A 24,658-nucleotide genomic window follows, 5' to 3' on the forward strand; every position below is an offset into this window, starting at 1 on the left:
CACGGCCCCTTCCAACCATCAGGGTCTTGGTGCTAATCCAGAATGCCTTTCCCTCCCTCCCTCCCATACTCTTCCCTACCCCTCTCCTTCTTTCTCCTAAATGAATTTTAAGGCTTCTTCCTGGATGGATTTCTCTGATTTCTTTTGCCTTCTCTGTTGCCTCCTGGCACCTTGCTTTTACCTCTATTGCAATACTTATCACATTATTATTCATCTTCTAATTGTTGTCAAGTCCCGCAGCTCTGTGGCCTCCTGAAAGAAAGCACACACGTGGATTTGCAGAAGTACATCCTCCCTTTTGGGACAGTTCATGACTGAAAGCAAGTACTGTCCTCAATAAAGCACAAAGTGGATTGAAGAACAAGTAAATGAGAGAAAGATTCAATGGAGGAGGTCACTGTATAAACAAGGGTCTTTCTGTGGCAAGAATGAAAATGGGACCAAAATAACTTAATTCTATCACAACTTGAGAAACTTGCAAAGGATCAATCCCAGAGTCTTAGCCTGAGAAAACAAGCTGTTTATAAATCAGGTTTCCCAATATGTTTTGGAAGAAGGTGTAAAGCTAATTTTTCAGTATACCACATACATTTTAACTAATACTGCATCTTATGAATTTCAAAGATCGAAAGTAGATGAAGCGCCATAGGGTTTCTAGCCATAACCTTAAATAGTTAAATATAACTTCTTTTAAAATTCCTTTACATTTATTTTTATAATATTATCTATATATTTTGAAATCTTGACTCTTATATTGCTCCTGCAGATTTCTACAAATAACTTTCCTTTCTTTCCTTTTCCACATAATATTCTACCTAGGAGATAATATAAATGCTTAAATAGGAGGCAACTCCAAATATAGGTAAAACAATTCCTTTTTATCCATAACAATTTCTAAAAAAGAAAATCATTCTAGGTAAAATACACTACATTGAGGAATGTATTAATGGATAGATACCTTTGTGAAATGATTTGATTATATAGCTACGAGGTATGATCAACAAATATGGTGAATGTTTAAATTCTGAAAAATAATTATATTAAAAGACACATTGCCATTAATCTACCTCAAAATACCCACCTCTTTTGAACACACTCATCTGGTTCTTCTTGACACTTTATAAAGCAATGTGGAAGTTGGCTTTCTTTAGTGTCTAGTTTTGCTGTGATGGCTGCCTTGATGTCCTAAATCAATTCAAAACCTTTACCTTTCACAGTTATTTTGACTTTGAAGAAGAGGCAGCAGTCACATGATTTGGTGAATAAGATGGATGAAGACACATCATAATATTTGTATGAGCCTGGCTTTCCATTGGATGGCACGTGGGAGCAGAATTCACCAGATTTTTGATCACACCTCATAATGACACTTACAAAAAAAACCCTCCAGAACTGCTTCAGAATGTGCTAAGAATGATGAAATAAGTGTGTTCAAAGTAGGAGAAGTGTTCTGAGGGGATTTCATGGCAATGTGTGTTCTAGTGAAATTTTCAAAAATCTGAACCTGTATATATATATTTTTGGTATGGGGGATCGAACTCAGGGCCTTGCCCCTGAGCAGCAGGTGGCAAAACCACTGAGCTAAGTCCCTGGCTTGAACCCATGTATTTTTTTATCATTCTTTGTATGTTTATACTTGATTTGTGGATTCAGTTATTATGCAAAGTATTATATGTATTATTAACAGACTATGATAAATAACATAATTTAGAAATACTACTTTTTAGAAAATGAGATCATTAAATAACTTCATTTAATCACCACACATGAATCAACCTCAAGGTCTTCCCCAATCTAGAATCACTTTTCAAGTTCTCTAAAGTTTGCAAATCCATCATCATCTCATCTAAGCAGTTTGAGATAAAGCAGTATTTGATTCTGTGTTTCTTGCCTTTTCAAATAAAGTCATAGGAACCTAATTGCATCATATTAGGGCTACTTTTTTCCATACTTGTCTAATTGGCATATGTATCTGTGATATCTACAATGTGACCAAAAACTGACCTTTCAGGTTTTTTTAAACATATCTAAGCATTTGCATTTTCCAGCACAATAGAGGTATAACTGATAATTTATATTTATCTATACTTAAGGCTTAACTTGCTGATTTGGTATACATATACCCTGTGGAAAAATCGTCACACTCAAACTAATTAAATTATGACACTCAATATTTGCAACTATGAAGTTACATGCCCACAAATAATTACTAATTCATTGTTGACAGTGTTTTTTCTCTTTTTAAAATTTATTCTCCAGATAATTTCTATGAAAATATGAAGCCAGAATACCAATATCATTTTTTCCTCCCCTAGTTTCTTGTTGTTCAAAATTATAGAACTCGGAGATCAAGTAAGATGAGAACATGATAAAGATTTGAATTTAAGCTGTTTCTTTTTTTCTCAAAAGAGGAAAATACTACCTTTGTATTGGGGTCTATATGAAATGATCCCTCTTTCGTGACAACATCCATTCATTTACACTCATTTTGCATGAGTGAAAATTTTTGGCATTAACTATAGCAAACCAGATGCTCAGCCTGCTGAGTCCAGACTAGAGTTTGCGGCAGTAGACTGGGTTTTGACTCAGACCATGTTGATTTTTCAGCATTTGCAAAGTTGATAATAAGACATTCCATTTTAATTGGTTTTGTGAAGCTAAGCTGTTTCTCCACACTTTCTCTCTTTTCCTTGCAGTTCTTGGCACCATCACAAGTGCAGTATATGTGGCTTCCACATCAGAATAAGCAAATTCATTTTGATGTGAAAAGTGCTTTGCCGTTTTGAGTTCCAATATGCAAGTTGTCAGGGAGCTCCAAAGACCAAATAACTCCCTTCAAAAATGTCTCGCTCTGTAATCAGCTTCCTGCAGAAATTATGCATATGCCAAGTGAGCCTTTAGCAATATTCTCAAGACTTTTGCTACCTCTGGAAAGATCCAGAACTGTATACATTTCTTCAAACTCTTTCTCTTAATTCCAAAATTCATTGTTTCTTTGATGTTCACTCCATATAATCATTTTAACAATTATTTGATTAAATATCATATCACTTCTGTTCTAAGATTTCTCTTTTTTGGTCTGTTGTGACTTTACAAGAATGAACTGACTACTTAACTTGCCATTTATGAAATGTCATTTCTTTTCGATACCTAATGCTTAACTCAGACACCACACAGCCTCATATTTGTGTATTCTGACCTTTTCATTCGGGGCTATCTAGGTAATTCCCCAAAACTGAGAAGCAGCTTCTTTAGTAGTGAAAAAACACGGCCAATAGTTGGGTTTTGATTCTGGTTGATTCTGGCTCCATATTTACTATGTGATTGATCTTGACAGAGTCCACTGAACTTGTCTGTACTTCTTCTCAATGTAATGAGCTGATGTGCAGATCAGATTATATAATATACATATTCAGGACAATACCTGACACACAGTACATATCAGACATCAGCAATTTACCTCTAAGTTACATTAGGAGAGAGCTGGAGCCCTGTAAGAAGAAGACATCACCAGGAATCAGAAGGTGTGGATCCTTATGCTCCTTGGAATCAAAGTTTGGATGTTCATCCTGGCTTAAGTATATCCTAGCTGTGAGATTGAAGCAACTCACTTCGCCTTTCTGTAGTACAATGCTGCAAAACTTAGCTCTCTTGACATTTCTTTAGTTTCATGAATCCAAACATTGATGTAAGGCTGAAACCTAGTAAACTTTCATATAAAAGTAGGAGAAGTTCACAATGTGTAAATGCCCATGCTTCAGAAAATGCCCATGAGCATTTAAACATTGGCTTCTGGAGCCAATGGCTTCAATGTGACCTCATCCAGATTCCTCTCCTGTTAGCTGTGAGACCTCAGGCAAATTTCTTAGAATCACTTCCCTCAGCTTTCTCTCCCATGAGATGAGGATTACAATAATAATCATCTAATAGAGTTAATGCTGAGAATTTTAAAAACCTAACAAATGGAAAGCATGTAGAACAATGTAGGGTACACACTAAACAATATAAATCATATTATTACTAGTATTTTTATTATAATTTATTATGTTTAATTACCAAATTATACCAACCATACAAGCACTTTACTGGGTAATACAAGGTCAAGAACATTGGTTTAAATGTGTTTCATAACCTCAAAGACTATCTGATTTATTAAGGTTAATGTCAAGAAGATGAATAATTAATTCAAGATAAAATATGAAATGAAGGAGGTCCAATATGAAGCTGGTTAAACAACCTTTTAAATAGTCCTTGAGAAGGTATAAGCACAGAAGAAATGAGATGGAATGAGGGGGATCAACATTTAAGACACATTACGGAGCAGAACCGGCAGATAATGAAGCAGATAACATGTAAGAGGAAAACATTCAGAGCAATCACATATGCCACTGACTACACGGTTCCTATAGGGCAGGCACTGTGGAAAGAATTTTAAATATATTATTATGATGGGAGATCATGCTTCCCAAATGGCACGACGCTGTTCCCTATTCCTCAGGCTCCTTTGCAATGCAACGTTTCACTGGCCGGTAGAGAAGCGGTGTGTGTTCTCCTCATCCAATCTGCTCGGCCTCTGCTGCCTATCTGACCAATGAGATCTGGTACTAATGGAAATGAGCAACTTACAAGGCCAGGTTGGAAGAGAGCTACGCAATTGATCTCTGCTCCTTAGAAACCAGTGTCAGGCTGCAAAAAGGCCAGAGCAGCCTCCTCAGAAGGCAACACAGGGAAAAATATGTCTCCACATGGACAGCCATTCTTACACCCGCGAGCCCCATGAACGCAGCCATTTTGGACCCGCCAGCCACAGGAAGGCAGCCATTTTGGACCTTCCAGTGATCTCAACACCCCGATCAGTAACAACTGCCCAATTAATCTACCAATTCACGACTACTAATCACTTGTTTGAAAACAGTAAATTTTGCTTTGTTATGCAGCAATAAACAAAGCAATGTTATCTAATGTTTAAAATAATCCTATGAAGGGAGACATTTACATTTACCTGAAAAATGAGAAAATTGGACATCAGCGAAGTTAAGCAACTTATGGAGTGCTACACAGCTCTTATGTGGCAGAGCTGGAATGAATGTCAGCTATGGCATTTGAGTGACTGAGTGATTTACAATGCTGTAGCCAAAACAGCTTTACTGAGAAAGAATTAAAGGGAAAAAATCGGACAACTGTGTTTCCTATTCTTTCATCACCAGAACCATAAATAAAGCAAGGTAAATTGATAGAGGTGGCACAGGTGAAATTATACGATAAATGGACTACAGGAATCTTTTCAGGAAATGCAGACAGCCTGTCAACCACCTGTTTTATTGCTTTGGGGACTTCAGTATTCTTTAAAGAAGACAGGAGCATTTTTGCAAACAATTCGACCAGGGTTGGCAAAACGGTGGCACATGTGTCGCAGTGGCCTGTAGAGCTCTCTCTGTTGGCACAGAAGCCAAGTCACCCCAGCATCACCCCAGCAGCTGAGCGTCAGACAACAGCATACACAGAGGCCATGCACATGCCCAGAAAGGAGTAGCAGCGCCAAGGGATGAATCACAAGCCATAACTCATTAGCGTTTAATTGCAGTGTTGGCACTTTGTGATAAATAAGTGGGTCTCTGGTTGCCATTTGAGCACTAGGTCTCTACGAGGTTCTCCATCACTGGATTAGAGATTTAATTCTACCACTCCTAAACTCCTAACAGTGAATGTAAGCCCTTCTTCCCTTCATCCTCTAAGTGAAGGAGTCCTTTAAGAGGATCCCTTCTTTGACCGTTCCTTCCTTCCTTCCAAACTTCCCTTCCTTCCTTCCCTATTTCCTTTCTTCTTCCTTCCTTCTTCTTTCCTTCCTTCTTTCTTCCTTCCTTACTTACTTCCACTCTCCTTCCCCTGTCCCTCCCTCCCTTTCATATTCTGAGTAGAGGTGAAGGCCCCTCACTGTACTAGGTTCTCTAGTGATGAACGACTCTACCACCACTACTGCCAAGGAATGCACTGTACAGTACCATGTGTGCTCAGCTCACTTTCTCTAAAGGGAAAAGGGAAACTCTTAAATGAGAGATTTTAAGTAGGGAAGTGACAAGATTCTATTGACTTTCAGAAATATCGTGCTGGGTACCTTGCAGAAAATAGATTGAAGGCCCCTAAACTACAGGCAGGACATAAGTTAGCAGGCTATACTTACAGTAAGAGAAACTGGGAAGTTTCTGATGTGAGAGAAGTTAATGAGAAAGGAGGTACTGGGGAAAAGAGAGAGGTTGCTGGATTCAAGAAATAAAAAGGAGAGAGAATAAGGACACTTAATGAATTTGATACTTTTCTCCCTAGTAGAAAGTTGGTTATAAACCAATAATCTGTAATAAATAAATATAATTCACCCAGCATTCTTTATGATTATCTTTTTGAATGATATATATATATAGATAATGCTTAATGTAACAATTTCATTTAAAATTTTCTTCTTTTATTAAAACACAGCATTTATTCCATATGTATATTTTTGCTTTCCCACCATTTCCATGCATGATCATTACTATCACTGTCCTATCAGGTACTTTAGAAGACACATATTTGGCTGGGGATTAACCTCAGTGGTTCCAGCGCCTGCCTTGCAAGCACAAGTTCCCGAGTTTGATCCCTGGTGAAAGAAAGAAAGAAAGAAAGAAAGAAAGAGAAAATACATATTTAGCATGGAACCTGGACAACATTTGTCAACCATGGCAGGGGAACTGTCATTCCACATTCTAAAAAGCCAGATCTAAACTGTTGCATAACTGAAATAAGATGGAAAATTCTAGCAAACTGTTTAGACATTTTTGGGGAGTCCTCCACTGAGAATGAATGAGCCAGGGTCTCACACATGTTAGGCACATGCTCCACCCAAGCTGAGACCTCATCCAATGCCAGAGATACTGAGTAGCAGCATCCTGGTCAGGCAGCTGGAAGGAATTCTTCACATAATCCTTAAACAGGGCTTACACTTTGAAGAGAGAACCACCTTTATCTTTGCTTGCCTGCAGTTTTACTATAATGTCTTCTATAGAATTAGGTCCTTGTTTGGGGAGGTTTTTTCCTTTTTTTTTTTTTTTTTTGAAGGATCTTGAGTTTTTCATCTTGATGGCTTTAAGTCTTTTACATCTGGCTTAACTATCTCTTGTAGATTTCTACACTGAGGCTTTTTCTTCAGTTTCTTCTTCTCAAAATCTTCCTCCTCATCTTCTTCATCTTGATTTGCTACAAGTCCCACTTCTCTCTGTAGAACCTGTTACCTCTCCTGGGGCAGACTGCTCTGCAGATAAGCTGAAGAGTTTTAAATCTTTCTCTTCTTCCTCTCCTGACTCTGCAGTTCCCTCCACAGCTACTAAGTGCTGTGCACTGACAGGCAAAAGTCCTAAAACACACTTCAACCTGAAGACCACAAGGGATGCAATTTCAAAGCCCTCAAACTGTTAGCTGTAGGAACATTTTAAAAGTCGCCACTGTCACTGCATTGGGACTGCCTTCATAATTCACTGAGCCTGCTCAGACAATATGCAATTAATTCTTTTCATCAGCACCTAAACTAGCCATTCTTAAAGATAACTGGTACTCATTTTCATCATTATCCACCATAAAGTGATATTGTTTGCTGGCATTTAGTTCCTGAAAAGATAGTTCTGGCGGCTCCTATCCACTGCATCTCCATGGATGGGGCACACACTTACAAGGGGGAGAGGTGGACAGAAATAAATGACTGCTCTTGCAAAGAACAGATACACAAGATGGACTCATACCACTGCTTTTTACAGTAATTCAAAAAATACACCAAGCACTTACCATGCTATAGTCACAATGTTAGTAAGCTTACATGCATTATGCCAGTCTTGCAAATAACCCTGTGAGGTAAGATCAGTTATCATGTCATTTTAGATATTTAAAAAATGAGGCAGAATTAGCCATAGCATTTATTTTTTAATTAAATCAACAAACATATATTACTTGAGCCTTATGCACCAGTCATTCTCCTAAGGACTATGAAGGACAAGAAAAAAGGTACATGGCTCAGAGCGAAATGGGAAAGTCTAACAACGCAAGTGGAAAATTCCACTACATAATACGAGGAGCCATACAGAACCCTGATCCAAGATCTTTTTCCTTTTTTTACGGGGGCGGTGTGAGATTCAGTAAAGGGACATCTGTACCAGAAAGGGAAACTTCAGCTGAAACGAACCATGAACTCCCATTGTTAAACAGAGGCTGCAGCTGTGCCATAATAAACTCCCCCAGTCATGAGGGAAAGGGTGACAGAGCGGGCAGTGTGAGCCAAGGTTGTGGAGTTGAGGGTGACCCTGAGGCCAGGGCCTTCAGGCTACAGCCCACACCTTGTCCATCCGCCAAACCACATCACTCAAGCGGGTCTTCATCACCCCAAGGTGGATGCCACATAGGCTGGTGAGGTCCCTCCTGGCCAACGGCTAGCTGTCCAACAGAGGGACTGTCATGATGATTTTATCTTTGATTCCTTCCTGCTTGCCTTATGTTTTTCTTTAAAGACTTCTAGATAGGAATGAATTTGGTCATTTCCTCCTCAAACTAAACCCCCTCCAACTAGCCTTTAGATTTCCAAACCCTGGCCCTGACTTCATATATAATTAGCGTAGGTGGAATCAAGATAATCAGACTAAGTTAGAATTTTGTGGAGACCACAGGAAATTTTTATGGTCCAAGAAAAATGTCTTCAACTTCTGATACAGGAACTGTGGTGATATCCAAAGATCACAGGTGAGACAGCAGGTTTCCAAAACATAAAATTCACTACTTTTCTAAATCTTCTATCTGCTGGCCATTCCTCCTCATAAGACTACTGTTAAATTCTTATAATCATTATATTTTTTATTTTTTGCATAACAAAAATTCCAAGTAATAAAATCATTTTTATTTCCCTATGAAGACCTAAAAGGCAGTGTAAATTTTGTATAGTAAGATGATGGTAAATGTTCATATCAGCTGAGGTCATTTTGGTTTTCACACCCATTCTTTCTTTGAAATTGTGAACAATAAGAAGCCTCTGAGGCACTGGGCATGAGTTTTGTTCCATTTATACAAAAAATAAATTTATACAAAAAAAATTGTGGCCTGGTGGCTATAAAGAGATTTGATCTCTACGTGTCTGGGCCCAATCTAAAGAACTTCACGATTCCCCTGCCAGGAGAGCTACAGTGCCCAGGAATTTCTGTGTGTGAAAAAGAACCAGAAAAATTCCTAATGAAAAGCTCCTAAACAACACTATGGATGGAATACTAAAGGAGGAATAGAAGCAATCTGTGATAGCTCAGCTTTGCATTACCTTATTTATTAATAAAGTTGGAATGTATATTTTGTAGGCAGGGTTTATCATACTAATTAACCAATTAATAACCTCTAGAGAAAAGCCAGACTTGTCTGTGGGCTGCTCTGCAGGATTTTAAACACCTGGAAATCCATGTGCCAGGTTCTGGAAAAGCCCTCACACTCCACAATCAGCTCTGATTTAGTCAGTGTATTGTATCATAGAAGGTGAGAATTGTGGATTTAAAAAGAGAGGAAGGGGGCCAGGGATGTAACTCAGTGGCACTGCACCTGCCTCAAAAGTGCAAGGTCCTGAGTTTGATCCCCAGTACAAAAAAAAAGAGAGAGAGAAGAATGTCCTCTATTCACTTACAATGCAATTGGATCTGCTAATTTAAATAAGCAATGTTTATGGCATTTAAAATTTGTGTGTTGTGGTGGTACTGGGGATTGAACCTAGGGCCTTGTGCATGCTAAGCAAGTGCTCTACCCACTGCTATCTCCCCAGCCCCACTGCATTTCAACTTAATGGGAAAAAAATCAGTCTTGGTTCCCCTCCATCGACTGCACCAGATAAGACAGCTTATTCTGGAGCCCACTTCAGCCAGGAGGAGGAGAATGTGGGGAAGGAGCAGAAAAGAAAGGACTTTGGGTGATAATGGCTTCCAAGGCACTGAACGTTTAATTGGCAATGCAGAGGTGATCCACGACGTACTGAATTATTTCCACTGTGGTACCCTGACCTCCAGTGTCTGGTGTTTGAATATTTTTCTTGCCTAAGGATGCCAAGACTGCAGTATGAACTCTGGTGGCAGAGGAGTGGAGTTTGAGGTAATCCAGCATAATGCACCTTGGTAGCAGCATGGCAGTAGGATTGGCCCTGTTCCTATCATGTGGATTCTTATTTAACTGCCTTGACGCCGTCTCAAACACTGCCCATAAGAAGCCATAGTTGGCTGCAGGTACAAGGCCTGATCCTCCAACCAAGCCTGTGCAGATACTGGTGACAATGTTGCCATAAAGATTGGGCATCAACATGACATCAAACTGTTGAGGCCAGGACACTGGCTGCATCCCAGCACTGTCCACCACCATGCTGTCTAAGGTGATGTGAGGATAGTGGGACGCCACCTCCTTACAGCGCTGGAGAAAGAGTCTGTCTCCTAGCTTCATGATGTTGGCCTTGTGCACAGCTGTCACTTTTTTGCGCCCCATCTTCTGGGCCAGTTGGAAGGCATATTCAGCAATGCGCAGTGACTTGGCCTTTGTAATGATCTTTAGGTTCTCAATCACTCCTTTTACACTTTCATGCTCTAGGTTGCTGTACTCACCCTCTGTGTTCTCCCGAATAACCAAGATGTCTATGCCCTGGTGACGGGTTTGCACATTTGGCAGATTTTTAAAATGGGTAACTTTGGCATAGAGATCTGGTGGAGTGCGCAGCATGTTGTTGCAGGATTGTGAGAAGGTGGCTGGGTGCGGTCGGTTGTGATGCTGCCCTTTAAAGCCACAGAGTTTCGACGGACTGCTGCAATGGCATTGCGAATCTCCCCCTCATAGGATGTGGAGGTCACCCGCACCTCCTGGAAGTCTACAGGCACACACGCGTGTTGGAACACAGTCTGGACATGCACCATAAGTTCGGGTCCAAGTTCATCTCCAGGAATCAGTCACTGTGTGCCGTCCACCATGCTTGTCTGCTGGAGGAATTCTGTGATAAAAACCCACATTCCTCAATGGGATCACAGGGCCAAGTAAAATTTCCCAAGAATGGGCAAGAATGGTAGGATGGAAAATTGCCTTCATAGAGCAACTGGCTATTGTCAGCATATTCAGTGCCATGATTATTAAGTTAAGATTTATTCAAAATCTCATGTGAAAATATGTGCTCCTCTTCTTGAATTGAACTGGCTTCCTTTGGTGGAATTCTTGATCTGTAATTCTTGTGTAGGTCACAATTCTCTCTCCATTCTTGCATTCTATGTTTAACCGACATTCTACTGTAGTGAGAAAGAGAGCTGAATGGGATATGTGATGTGCTTTACAGTAAGAAGTACAAATATTTCAGAGTTGGATTATTCACTAGGTACATGAAATGTGCTAAGCTTTGTATAATAAGTTTTTAAAAATATACACCTTATTTTGAGAGTAGTTTTAGAGTCACAGAAAAACTGACTGGAGGGCATAGACATTGACAATATGCCTGCCACAACGTAAGCATAAACTTCCCCACAAAATCCTGCAGGAGACTGAACATTTGCTATAACTGAATCAACACTGGCACATTATTATTGCTCAGAGGTCATAGTTCACATTAGTTTTCACTTTCTTTAATTCATTAATTTTATTGGTACATTTTAGGTATACAATGATGACATTCATCACTGGGAATTTGTAACTTTACATGATGTATCTTGGTTCTTATTTTTTCCCCATTCTCCTGCCCTCCCTTCAACCCCTCAACCTCTCCCTATTTACAAAGACTTTGTTTCCATTTTTTCATTTTCTCATATTTATTCCTTTCCCTTCTTTCCCCTATGCTTCCCACTTCCCCTTTCCCTTTGGAACTTTTATTCCTATTTCACATTATCTATTATACATTTTGATCCTCATTTACACTTTCAGTTTTTCACACCAGGGAAACTATTCAGTATTTACACATGTGTGTTCTATTTATTTCACTTAAGAGTATCATCTCAATGTGCATTCATTTAGCTATAAATGTCTCTAGTTACTCATTCTTTAAGGCTAATACTCCATTTTATGAAAAAAAATTTTCTTTATCCCGTCACCAATTGATGGGTAACTGAGCTGTTTCCAAGTTTTAGCTATTACAAACTGTGCTGCTATGAACATGGGTGCACATATATCACTGTGGTATGATTGTTTCATTCTTTTGGGAAGATACCCAGCAGGGGAATAGCTGGGTCAAATGGGACCTCTAATCCTAGTTTTCTGAGGTATCTTCATACTGATTTCCACAGTGGTTGCACCAGTTTATGCTCCTACCTACAGTGGAGCAGTGTTCCTTTTCCCCCACAACCCCACAGGCATTGTTATTGGTTGATTTCATGATAGCAGCCATTCTTTCTGGGGTGAGGTGGAGTCTCAGCAATGTTTTCATTTTCATCTCTCAAATTTAATATTGTTCATTTCATAAATTTAAACAAATGTATGCCATGTGTCCATCACCAGAGTATTACAGAATATTTTCTCTCTTTTAGAGGAGAAATGAAAACTTTCTCAGAAAAACACCTGGTTAATACTTCAATTTTATGAGACTATCCCTAGACTTACTGAATCAGAATTGCTGGAATCAGGACCTCACCATTTACATTTTAATAGTTTTGGTGCGTACTAAAATTGGAGAGCCACTGGGCTATGAAATATCCCAACAGGATATTACACTAATACTACACATTAGCCTGAAGATAGTGAGAAAGGAAAAAAAGTAAACACTTTCAGGGATATTTAGTAGATAAAAGGACTAGACTACCAATCTAGAGACAATGAATATTATTCTTAATGCATTTAACAGACCAGATGATGGTATACAATCAATGGAAATGCACAATAATTGAAGTAAAGGGAATTGGGTGACACCTGAGATTGAAAATGAGTTAAGTTTTAAATATGCCATGTGTTTGGAGGCCTGAAAGACATCCACATAATAACGTCCAGAGGGTGACTGCACGAATTTGTTTGTAATTCCACAAAAGGGATCATGGGTGATGATGTAGATTCAAGAGCCATCAAATAAGGGAAAGAGTTAAACACATGTAAGTATAGAAAATAGCCTAGAGCAGAAATGTTTAACTTGTCTCTTTCTGTGGTAGATGATGAGCGACATTCATATGAGGCACACTTCCAGGATCATATTGAGATTGTAAAGAAAACCAAACACACAAACACACATACACACACAAACACACACACACACACACACACACATCACTCACAAAAGGAGTTGGCCAAATAAATCAAAGAGCTCCCAGAATGTTTTATAGGTCACATCCACAAAGGCTTTTTATTAGCAAATGATTAATTAAATGTACTTAATTATCTCATTGGTAGAGCCCTTGCCTAGCATGCATGAGGCTCTGGTTCAATCCCCAGTGCCACAAAAAATGTAGATACATAGATATGGATATCACATATATCACATAGTATTTACAGTTACATGATGTTCATATAAATAGTACTGTTGCATATATCATTCAGATGATGACTTTGCTTTTGACTTTCATTTCTATGAAAGATAAAGATGCACACATGTTTTCTTCATCTCTCTTATGAAACATGTACCCACAGGTAAGGTCAAAGAAACAAATACATTTATAAATCCACAGTTGACAGGCTATCATATTTCAAATTCGCTATAACTATTAATGACATATCAATAACCACAGATCATGGATATTTTCAGACAATATAGAATGGACTAAAAAGTATGATCAATTCACTTCCAGATATCTGAAATGCCACCTTGCCACAAAAAACCAGCATACACTACAGAAATGTAAATGAGCAAGTACGACTTCCTCCTGATAGAAACTTTGAGTGAGTTTAATTCATTTAAAAAGTCATTCTCAAGTTCTTATAACAGAACTCATGAGTAAATAAGTAGCTCTGACACTAAGTGATGTTATCCCTGATTGTGAGACTGAGATGTCATGCTGAGGGCAAAACATAGTACACAAGGAAGAAGACTATAGAGAAAGCACGGGAAACTGATGGTGGCAAACTTGGGGCCATCAGTATAGGAAATGTTAGAGGAAGATGACAAAGAAATGAGCGAGGGTTGGGAGAACAGAGAAAAGGGTGTCACAGAATCTAAGCCAAGTGACACCATCAGGGAATGAGTGGTCGACATTGTCAAACCCTGTTGAGAAGTAAGTAAAATTACAAACAGTGACGAAGGAGTCATTGCCAAACTCCATGAGGCCATGTGGATTCGTGGTCAAGAACATGGGCTCCATGTTCATCAGCTGGCTGATTGTGTGACCCTGATAACCTTTCAAGCTTCGGGACTCCACGTGTAACTTACATTCCAGAGGGAGGAGACAGCAGAGTATAAAAATAGATGCACAGCAGGTAGTCAGGAAGGAAAACAAACATAGATCTTTTAATGTCAGGAAAAAAGAATGCTAGGAAAAACAAATAGAAAACACCTATGTTTCAGGAAGGGTTAATGGAACAAATCTAGACAAAATGGGCACGATCCACTGAGGGTAAACTGGCTCTGTGTGACTCAGTCAGGACTCAGAAGTCCACCTGGGTTAGGATGCCTACAAAATGGGTTTTGGTCCAATCTGTAAAGAAAAGAGAGGAGCACTAAATGCAGAGGAGGGGTGAGACTTTCTAAAAGAAAGGCAAATTGAAAAGCCTGCGCGGTACACTAAGCATTCCTGTTTAGCTGAAAGGAAAGATTTATGTAGGAAAATACTGACAGACGAATGGCAAAGTAAATTGAGGTCAGAGAGTAAAAGGCCTTGAATGGCAAACTAAGGAATTCACATGATACCCTGCAGACAACAGAGAGACATTAAAGGTCTACAAAGTAAAAATAAAAGACTCTGAAAGATAACACTTTACAAAAGGAAAACATGCACTTAAAAAACAGAGAAACATTAAGATTTTTAGTTCAGTGCACACATGCACATTTCCCAGTGGTCAATACCAACTTGGGCAACCATATACCATGGACTTTCTCAAAACGTCTCAATTTCACTAATTCCAAAATTCATAATCCCTATAAGGCAGATGCAGTCCGGGCCTCTTCTGCTGAGGCTTGTGCTCTTCCCTTACATCACACTGGAGCTCTTCTTGTGTGCTTTATGTGTCTCCACGGTGTCCCCTTCCCACCCATCCCTGAGAAGGGAAGAAAGCATAACACACACTTGCGCACACATGCACACACACAACCACCACCATCACAGTAAACTTTCATGCCTACAAAAGAACTAAAAATATCTACAAATACATTTCCAGTAAAGATATTTGGATAAAAAGCATGCTTGCATCTGTTCCTTCTTGAAATCCCAATACAGCTACATTTGATTTTTCCATTTTTTTAATGATTGTAAACCTAAAAAGGTCATTAGAGTTATAGAGGAGTTAACAGAATTTTGGAGAATGGAAAGGAGATGAAGGAGTGATGACTGCCTTCTCAAATACACAAAAAAGAAAGCTAAATCCTAATCACTCCACTAAAGAAGCCAAGAAACAATTTGCATCATGCTTAAGGATGCAGGTAAAGGTGGGTTAAGAACTGGAGACCACCGGGTTCTACTCCCCATTCTTTCCAGCCTGGTGACTACCCCTACACCAACCTAGTCAAGATTCATGTTCTGCACTGGAAAAATCAGGCATATCTGAGTGAGATTCCATATTGAATAAAACAAAAATAAGTGAAAGCTTATATAGCATTCAGAGTCCTGGAATATGGGCTTCTGTTGCCTCAACCAGTTAGAGTATTTTCTAAAAAGAAACCCAACAAGGGGCCAGGGATTTAGCTCAGTGGTTCCGCCCCATCTTGCAAGTACAAGGACCCGAGTTTAATTCCCCGTACCAAAAAAAAACCCCAACAAATTAGAATTAAAATACTTGAAAGATATTTACAATCAGGTGTTTCCCAAGAGAAGGACATAGACTGGATTCCATGGTCAACAGTCACATCCTAATTTGCACTCAGTTTTGATTAGTGTATTATTGCCAAGCTTTTAGGTGTTAACAAAAAATAAGTTAAACATTTGAGGGAGGTTTTTAATATAAAAGAAAGAAGCCAAAGCAAATTAGCAGACACATGTCAAGGAGTTAGAAGAACCCCATTAAGAGAACATTTCCTTTTTATTATTACTTTATTCATTATCATTATGCCCTAAGAAAGAAAGGATACCATAGTCGTGAAATAAAAATAGTATGCTATGAAAAAATGCAGGAAGAAAAAGAGAAAGTGTTGTAGTAAAACGAGGACAGCAGAAATTCAAAGCTCCGTTAAAGGACAGCAAGGTGAAGTCCATGACATTTTCAGATATTCGATGAAGATGATACATGTATGCAAAATATAAAATAAAAGTTGAGAGCTAAGAAGCCCAGCAGCAAAACACGAGAGTGAGGAACAGAAAGGGAGGGAAAAGAAGGAGAGAGAATACAGAAAAATCACCAAAGATATAATGCAAGAACATTCATAGACTGAAGAATTATGAAAATCTAGATTGAAAAGGCTCACTGGATGCCATCAGAATCAATGAAAAAATTACACTCATATCATCTTTAAATTTAAATTTAAAATTACAGATTTCAAAGCAAAGGTTAAAATGCCAGAAAGGCATTGGACTTCTCAAATTCCATACTAGAAAACAGCACAACAATGCCTTCAAAATCCTGAAGAAAGAATAATTTGTGAACTAAAATATCTATTCTATAAAATATCTATTACCAGGCAAGAGCAAAGGTTGAAGTATTTTAAAAATTTATTTGGCATGTCATGTGCTAGATAGCATTCTATGCAATTTGTAAATACTAATTCATTTAATGACAGTTTCAAGATCTGGAAATATTTTCTCTCATGTACCTTCTCTAGTGTAACTAATGAAGAATGTGTTCCACCAAGCCAAAACAGTAAATCAAAAAGAGTAACCATAGAATACAAAACCTGGAGCTCCCACCATACGGAGAGGCAAAAGGATGCCCCCAAATCATGAGGAGAGGTCCTCAGGACCTGACCTATGCAGTGAGCCTAGAAATCAACAAACTGTGGGGAGGATGTTTTTTCAAGTACATGAAAGTCTAAATGTGGTAGAGGGCATTTATACAAGTGAGAGATTGGAATAAATTACGATAAATCCCTAGTAAACTAAGAAATAAGATGAGTGAACCAGATAATCATTAATAACAAGAGGAACAGAGCTATACAATAAGGAAAATCAGGTACAGTATATTCTACAATTCAGTTAGTAATAGAATGTACACAGTCATCATAACATAAGCTCATTAATATTGATTCAGCAACAAGTTACATGGTCTTCTCTTGTGGTGGAAGTTAATGTGAAAAATGTGAGGAATACAATGGAGTAGCAAGGAACACGCTTTTTAGAGACAGGAAGAAGAGCATCAAGAGGATCAGTTAATAGAATTAAAAGTGGTTGCTTCCAGGGATAGGAAATGAGGAAAGATCATCTTTTTATAAAGCCTTCTTGGACTATTTAGTTTTTTAAAGCTACATACATCTACAGATTTGATAGCACTACAAATTAACTCTTTATTGTTTGTAAATGAACTTTTCCTTTGAGGCAGTGAGATTTAAGGAAGAAAAGCCACCAGAAAATTTATGTTATAATTCTGACGCCTTCACTATTAGACCTTCAAATGGCTTCTTCTCTCTCTGCGTCGGTTACCACTTAGATAAATGAGTACATGAGTACTTGATCAGAATCTTCCTCATCAAGTTCTCTGAGCATTACACACACGCCCTTGAGCAATGCATTTGGTGTGATCATTAGTACTAGTGCAAATACACTATTTGAGAATGTTTGGATCACTCCAAATAATAAGACAAATAAAATTAAAAGCAAAGATCATTTCACTTTACTTTAACCCAAAGTATATACATTCACCCAAATTCAAATCTTAAAAAGTCTAAGAATGAGCACACCAATATTGTAATTAACAATTCTTTCTTATGTGACTCCATGATAACTGAACAACTTCTTACTAAAATCCTTTAGTGTCTATTCAATAAGTACAGAAGATTTTTAAATTCAGCCTTCACTTAAAGAATATTTGCAGCTTTTGATATTCTAACTTCCACTCACTTAATAATTTGAGAAACTGATGGAAAATATTAATACATCTTGTAGAGGAAAAATGAATTAATCTACATTTATAATTCTCTTCTGAAGAAGAAAGTATTTTAGGATCGGTCTTCATATTTTGTGAATAGTGACTAATTTTTCAATATTTTTAGAGCAAATACAGGTCTAAGTTAAAATTCATTCACCAAAAGTGTGCCAAGAAAAATGGACAGGATTGTCAATAACCCTCAAGACAAAATATCATTTTTCTGGGGAAGATGAGGCCCTCGCATGCATACTCATTAGTCTGCTGGGTTCACAGCCAGAAGACAAACAATCCTTCACTGAGTGGCAGTGTGGTGTGGGACATCGAAGGATGAGAATATGCACACTTATGTGATCAGCCACAGGGACATTACCTATGGTTTGTCTCAAGACTATGGGAGAATGTGTGTGAAAAATATAACACACCAGGATTCTCCAAGCTGCTAACAAGCCATGTTTGAGCATCCACATTACCTGCTGCATCAGCTTCGGCTCCTTTGGCTGTGCAAAGGGACAGCTAGTGAAGATATTCTCATCTTACTGAAGCCTTCTTGTGGACAGTAATCCTTCTGTTTCCCGAAGCAGCCTGCAATACTGCCTGTCAAATGTAATTAACAGCAGAAAAACATAAAACTATCCCTTGCCTATTACCTTGTTAACATGTCCACAATGAGCTGGTGTGAAAGGAACACAATAATGGTGTGGTTCATTGGGAAAAAAAAACAAAAAAACTGGGAGATATGGTTTATGGTGCTCATCAGGGGCTGAGAGCCCAGCATATTATGTGATAAGAATCAGCAACTATTTCCAGATTGCAAATATAATGTGCCAGGTTTGTTGATTTCAGCAGAGGAGATAGTCTTGGAGTTTTTCTAATACCTGTGGACTACTTTGCTACCACTCGATAAAAATATTTTGAAAGGTTGTATGTCAGCTCTGAACCTGCATAAAGCACATGCAGGTAAGTAAAGTATCAATTTGTACATATGAAAATGAAGAAAAGCATTTTATTTTCACACATCTCACCCGGAGAAAAGCCAATTCTTCATTTGCAATATCTAACTAGGGAATTCAGTAGTCTGTTAAGAAAAAAAACGTCAACTCACAGCAGAGTAGCATATGTGTATTTGATCTTCTATGCATAGAAAGTTGGGGGAAGGAATAAGAAGGGGAAGAGAGGCTGGGGAGGGAAGGAGGAGAGAAGAAAGGAGGGGGGCAGGAGGGAAGGAAAGAGGGAGATGGAGGGAGAAAAGGAGAAAGAAAGGAAGGAACGTTGGCTCTGCTTCTGCATCACACCTTTCTCATTTAATTCCTACACTGACCATGAGGTAAAAACATGGAGTGCGGTGCAATAGTTCATTTTTGTCAACTTCACAGGCAGAGAAGCACCCAAATAGATCTGCTCAAATATCCTGGGTGCCTCTGTGAGAATATTTCTACATGAGATCTGTGTGTGAATCAGTAGACTGAGGAAAGCAGATGCCTTCCATAATGTGGGTGGGCTCCACCAAATCAATGGAAGCCCTGACCTGGACAAAAGGCTGACCATTCCCAAACGGAAGTGGCTGGCGGGTATTCTGAAGGAAGATGTGCAGTGTGAGCTGTGGTGGATGCAGCTTTCCAGCCAGCATGGGGAAACGGTACAGCTCTCCTTCAGGGGGTCCCTGGAGCCTCACCCCCATTTCCCTCTCAATGCTCCCCCATCCAGGCTGCATCCTGTTGTCCCAGCCACCTGGACAGCTCTGCAGAGTGTGCAACACATCGCCCCTACTGTAGCATCTTCCCTCCACTTTTTCCTGAAGCAGGTCACCAGTTTGTCACTTCAGCTCTCCAGGTTTCCCGAGAGAGACTCAGCTTCCAGTTCATTCTGTCGCCAGACTGCAGAGGACACACTTCACACTGTCTGCGTGACACACTGTCCAACTCCAGGCCCATGAGAGTTAGGGTGCAGGCGCACTTCCACATGAGGAGGAAAGACTTACAGGACAGATTTCTCCAGTTAAGTCCTCCTCAAGAAAATCCTAACTACACTCTCTTAAATTTTCCATATGCTCAAAGGGGGTGAGGAACTGAAGACCATGAAAGTGGCTCTAAAATATCCCCTCAGAAGTGCTCACTTAGTAGCCCAGCGTCTCATGATAAATCACCAGTGTGCTGTGTCTTAGGGCCACAGCGGACCACCAAGCATCTACCCCAATGTCTTCTGGGGGCAGACACTGTCATCCTCCCTCCTTTCTCCAGGGACCTTAGCACTTCAACACAGGCCTGCCTGACTTCCCACTGTCAGTACCTGCATCTCTGAGGCCGAGGGGCAGCCAGCAGGGCTAAGTGCTAGGAAATACAATTGTCTTCAGAGTAGCCCTTGCCAATGGCTCATTTGCTGGATGGGATAATCCTGCCACACAGTCACCCAAATTTCTCTGCCAGAATGGAGGTCCTGTTGGAACAGAGGCCCACTGCAGAAACTCACATCACTCCAATAACGTGTACAACTCTGGCGATCTTTCTATTCCTGTCTCACTTTCCGTTTCCTTACCAATATTTTCTCTACTGGGGAATAAAAACCAATGCACCAAAATCCTTCTTTCTGTTTCTGAGAAAACCCAAACTGGGATAGGCTTACACTGCCTACTCATTTGGCTTCTTGCCATTCTTTTGCTACACCAGGTCTTGGCCTCCAAGTTTCTACCCACACTCTTGAGCAAAAGTCTTTAGGAATGGTGGTCCCTGGTTAAGAGCAGTCAAATCCCTTGGGGCCAGGAATTTAACTCAGTGGTTCCACTGCTGCCTGCCTTGAAAGCGTCAGATCCTGAGTTCGATTCCCGGTACCAAAAAAAAAAAAAAGATAAAGAACAATCAGATCCGCACTATGCTAAGGACAGTTCCCAAGCCTAACACTATGAGCAGGGCAATGTGACACCCGCAGCCCATTTAACTCCAGGGAGTCAGACTGAGATCTTACACGTACTTCAGGGTGACCAAGAGTTCAAAGCATGGTGATGACTTCAAGCTATTCTAACTTAGGAGCAAAGAGTTTCATTGTCTTAAAAAATGCCAATGCAGGTAGGTCCAACAGCAGGTCCACCTTCTAGAAGGTCCCCCTTATAGATCCTAATTGGTGTTTCTAAGGGCAACCAATTGGGACTTGTGTCCACCCAAACTTCAGACTCAGACCAGTGGCTCTTCAGTTCTATTAAATACACAATGAAGAAATAAATTCAGGAAATGTAGCTTTTATGCACTGTGGTGAAGTCACATCAATCTGTGTGTCTATCTTTGGTTCTCAGCAAGAGCATATATATAATTATATGAACTGTTCAGTAGAGGTAAAAATTACACACCATGGGGATATAAAGTGAAGGAAATAATTATGTAAAGATTATTCGGTACAGGCAAAAATTACAAGTCAGATAGTTAGGAAATGAAAGAACCTTGGAAAAATAAGCGACATAAGCATGAACAGGAGCACTGGACATCCATTTACAGAGTGCTCCTTGTGTACTAAACACTGTACAAAGCAACAAGAGTAAGAAAGACATTAGCTCTGCCTTTTAAGGGAATCACAGCCTCATGGAGGAGACAGCTACATAAGGGAAGATGTGATAAATATCCCAAGTGTCAGTATGAAGGCAACAACTGCTTGCAAGTGGAACAGACTGGAAGTGTTTCAATGCTAAGGGAACTGGGAAAGTCCTCAATGAAAATGTAAAGTTTGAGTTGACTGTTTAGGGAGGCAGGCAATTTTCTTCAAAGTCAACACCTGGAGAAAATTCTAAGCAGAAATACACGGCATACAAAAGCATGAAAGTGCGACCCTTTGAAGTGAAAGTGAAAATAATGAAAAAGGAATCCAAACACACAGATGCGCACTAACAAAACCTTTTAGAGGAAATTGGTTAAATTTTACAATTTGACATTTCTGTGAACAAATGTAGAAGCAGAAAGAGTGTAATCTTCAATCAGGAAACACAACACCCAGATTTTTCTAGGAAAAGGAAAGGGAGAGGACTCAAACCGATCACTACGCAATGCATAAGAAGCAACATCCTTAACAGTGAATCTTCATTTCCTGTTTCCCAGCTTTACTGAAGCTGTCCCCTCCCAGATGTTTCCCTGGATGTAATCATGTAAAATTGCATTCCAGTCCTCCCTCCAAGCTAGCTCAGAAGGGATATTTTGCTAAGAAACTTTAAGTTTAGTTGTTAGCTCCGTAGTAGATGATCCAAGCAGAAAAACCTATTTGCCTTACAATATATCCTGGGGATTTCCTAAGGAGAGTTTCTCTGTTTTTCAGTCACTAAGCACAAGGCAGTTACTTTCCTGGGAAACAGAGTCTGAATAACACAGGTATCCACAAACAGGAAAGCTGAGGCGGCAGCTTGCACTGACAAGGAAGATAAAGGTGGGGTCATGACATCCTCAGGAGGTGAGATGTGAGAGTTCCAACCGACCTTCCAGCACAGCTCTGCCCAGATCTCTTGCTTGGCTCCATTAAAAGTCCTAGGACTGTTCATGGGGCACTCTGTCCCTTTGTTCTTAACGTGAGACTGCGCTCTCCCCTGTACATTAGCTCGGGCAATCCAGCGTGTCTGTCATTTCAGATCATTCTATTCCCTCTGCTCCCCTCCCAGTCAGAGGAAGTCGAAAGAATGTGCTTCAGGAGAGCAATTCAGGGAGCATTTGAAGGCTGTAGGGCTTGCTCAGCTGCTCTCAGATGTCCCTGCACCCCACCGCCCACCGCCGCGCTGTAAACCCCTCGTGGCCGTCTCAGCCCAGCTGGCCTCTTGCAGAAGTGGTTGTGAAATGTACTGTGAAAAGAAAGGATGGCAGGACTCTACTGCAAAGCAAAAGCGAAGTTCACCAACTGGACATTTCAGCTCACTGCTCTTTCTATCCATGGTCACCAGCATGTCTGCTACTTTTACAGACAAGACCTTAACAAAGACAAACCTGGCTAAAGGCTGTTTAAAATGGTGGCCACAGATGAGTTTCTAGGCCATTCAACAGACCTCGGCTCTCTAAGGCATGCGCTTGCTCCCTTGTTGTCTAATTTCAAAGCTCCCTTTGCATCTATAATCCTGTCTTCATCCAGTCCTATTAGCATTTTTCATAAACTGAACAAACATTACTTCAATATTAACCTTACTCATGAAATTTAATTCATGCATTTGTTTGCTGGGCAATGAATTGTTTAAGTCATCTACTAATGCATTCTGATGCCACAATTTCCATAATGTAATTTCTCAGGTAGAAAAGAAATGGCTTTTTTCCATCATTCCATTTTTTTCAGGTGCCACTATGAATGTTCCATTTAGTCTTATAATTAGTCTTACAATTAACATATGCTACCTTCACAGAGACGCATTTATTATTTTCATTGCCTAATGCTATGAAAATAAATTCTCACGGTAGAACAGCAGCTTATATTTCTCGAGCAATTTTTATAATCGAATTACCAGGCATATGGAGAGAGCATTCCCATACACATACTATGCTCTTCCTGCAACTGGTGTACATTGTTCCTTTTACATGAATGTCTCTTTGTTCCCACACCTCCCTTCCTAGACTTTATTTATGTCTCTAATATTTATTCACCTTTAGTTATCAGCTTATCAATAGCTTGTTCAAACCTTCCTACCTCTATTCCCAAACTAAGACAGAGGTTGAGGTCCTCATGTTCCTCATGTTCACAAAGAACTCTACCATTCTCCATTACTGTATTTCCAAACAACACTGTAATCACCTCTATTTGCTTGTCAAGAGTTCTCACAAGTTTTTAATGCTTCGACAGCATAGGATACATTGTTGTTTTCCCATAACTTCCCTTTTTGTGAATATCTGATGCATTCTTGGTTGATCAAGAACTGTAGGGTGAATGAAAGAATGACCACACGTCCTACCTCAGTCTGTCCAATATGCAACTATGAGTGGAATCACTACATATCTCCTTTCATACGCAAAAGTATCACTAATGGATTGTGTATTATATCCATGTCTTTGTGGTCAATGCATTTGAAGAAGCATATATTCAGCATTCAAAGAATCTGTATTTAGATATGAGCTCTAGAATGTGTTTGTTGTCCAACCTTGATCAAGTTCCTGTTTTTCCCCTTCTTAATCTTAGTTTCATCATCTGTAAAACATGGTTGAAGACAATATTTCCCTGAAGGGCTATTTCAGCAAAACTGGAATTTAGCATGGTGGAAATGATTTTGAAAACAAAAAATTGCTAAGTAAATTTACGGAGATATAGATATATGGATATACAAATATATCCTACAGATGTATATTATATATGTGTATATATAGTATACTGTATATGTAGTCTATATTATAGATATAGTAGATACATACTTTACAGGAATACAGTACATTGTATATGTTATATATAATAATATGTATATCTAATATAGTATACTCTATATCCATATATGAATATAGACTGTCACCATTATATATAGTATATATAGTGTACTGTATGTTACACTATATTACATATGTATATATGCAGTATA

General features: G+C 39.3%; 1 protein-coding gene and 1 pseudogene across 7 annotated transcripts in view; both read right to left on the reverse strand.

Annotated features, from left to right (window-relative positions):
* The window catches only part of Nell1 (neural EGFL like 1), an 813,237-nt gene that overhangs the window by 243,176 nt on the left and 545,403 nt on the right, over window positions 1-24,658 (reverse strand). The gene's annotated exons all lie outside the window — the stretch shown is intronic.
* On the reverse strand, window positions 88-24,393 carry LOC147827964 (isocitrate dehydrogenase [NAD] subunit gamma, mitochondrial pseudogene; annotated as a pseudogene).

The sequence above is a fragment of the Heterocephalus glaber genome, unplaced genomic scaffold, assembly GCF_053883595.1.
Source record: "Heterocephalus glaber isolate CG9 unplaced genomic scaffold, H.glaber_assembly_v1.0 deba00001428, whole genome shotgun sequence".
In the NCBI taxonomy this organism is placed as follows: domain Eukaryota; kingdom Metazoa; phylum Chordata; class Mammalia; order Rodentia; family Bathyergidae; genus Heterocephalus; species Heterocephalus glaber.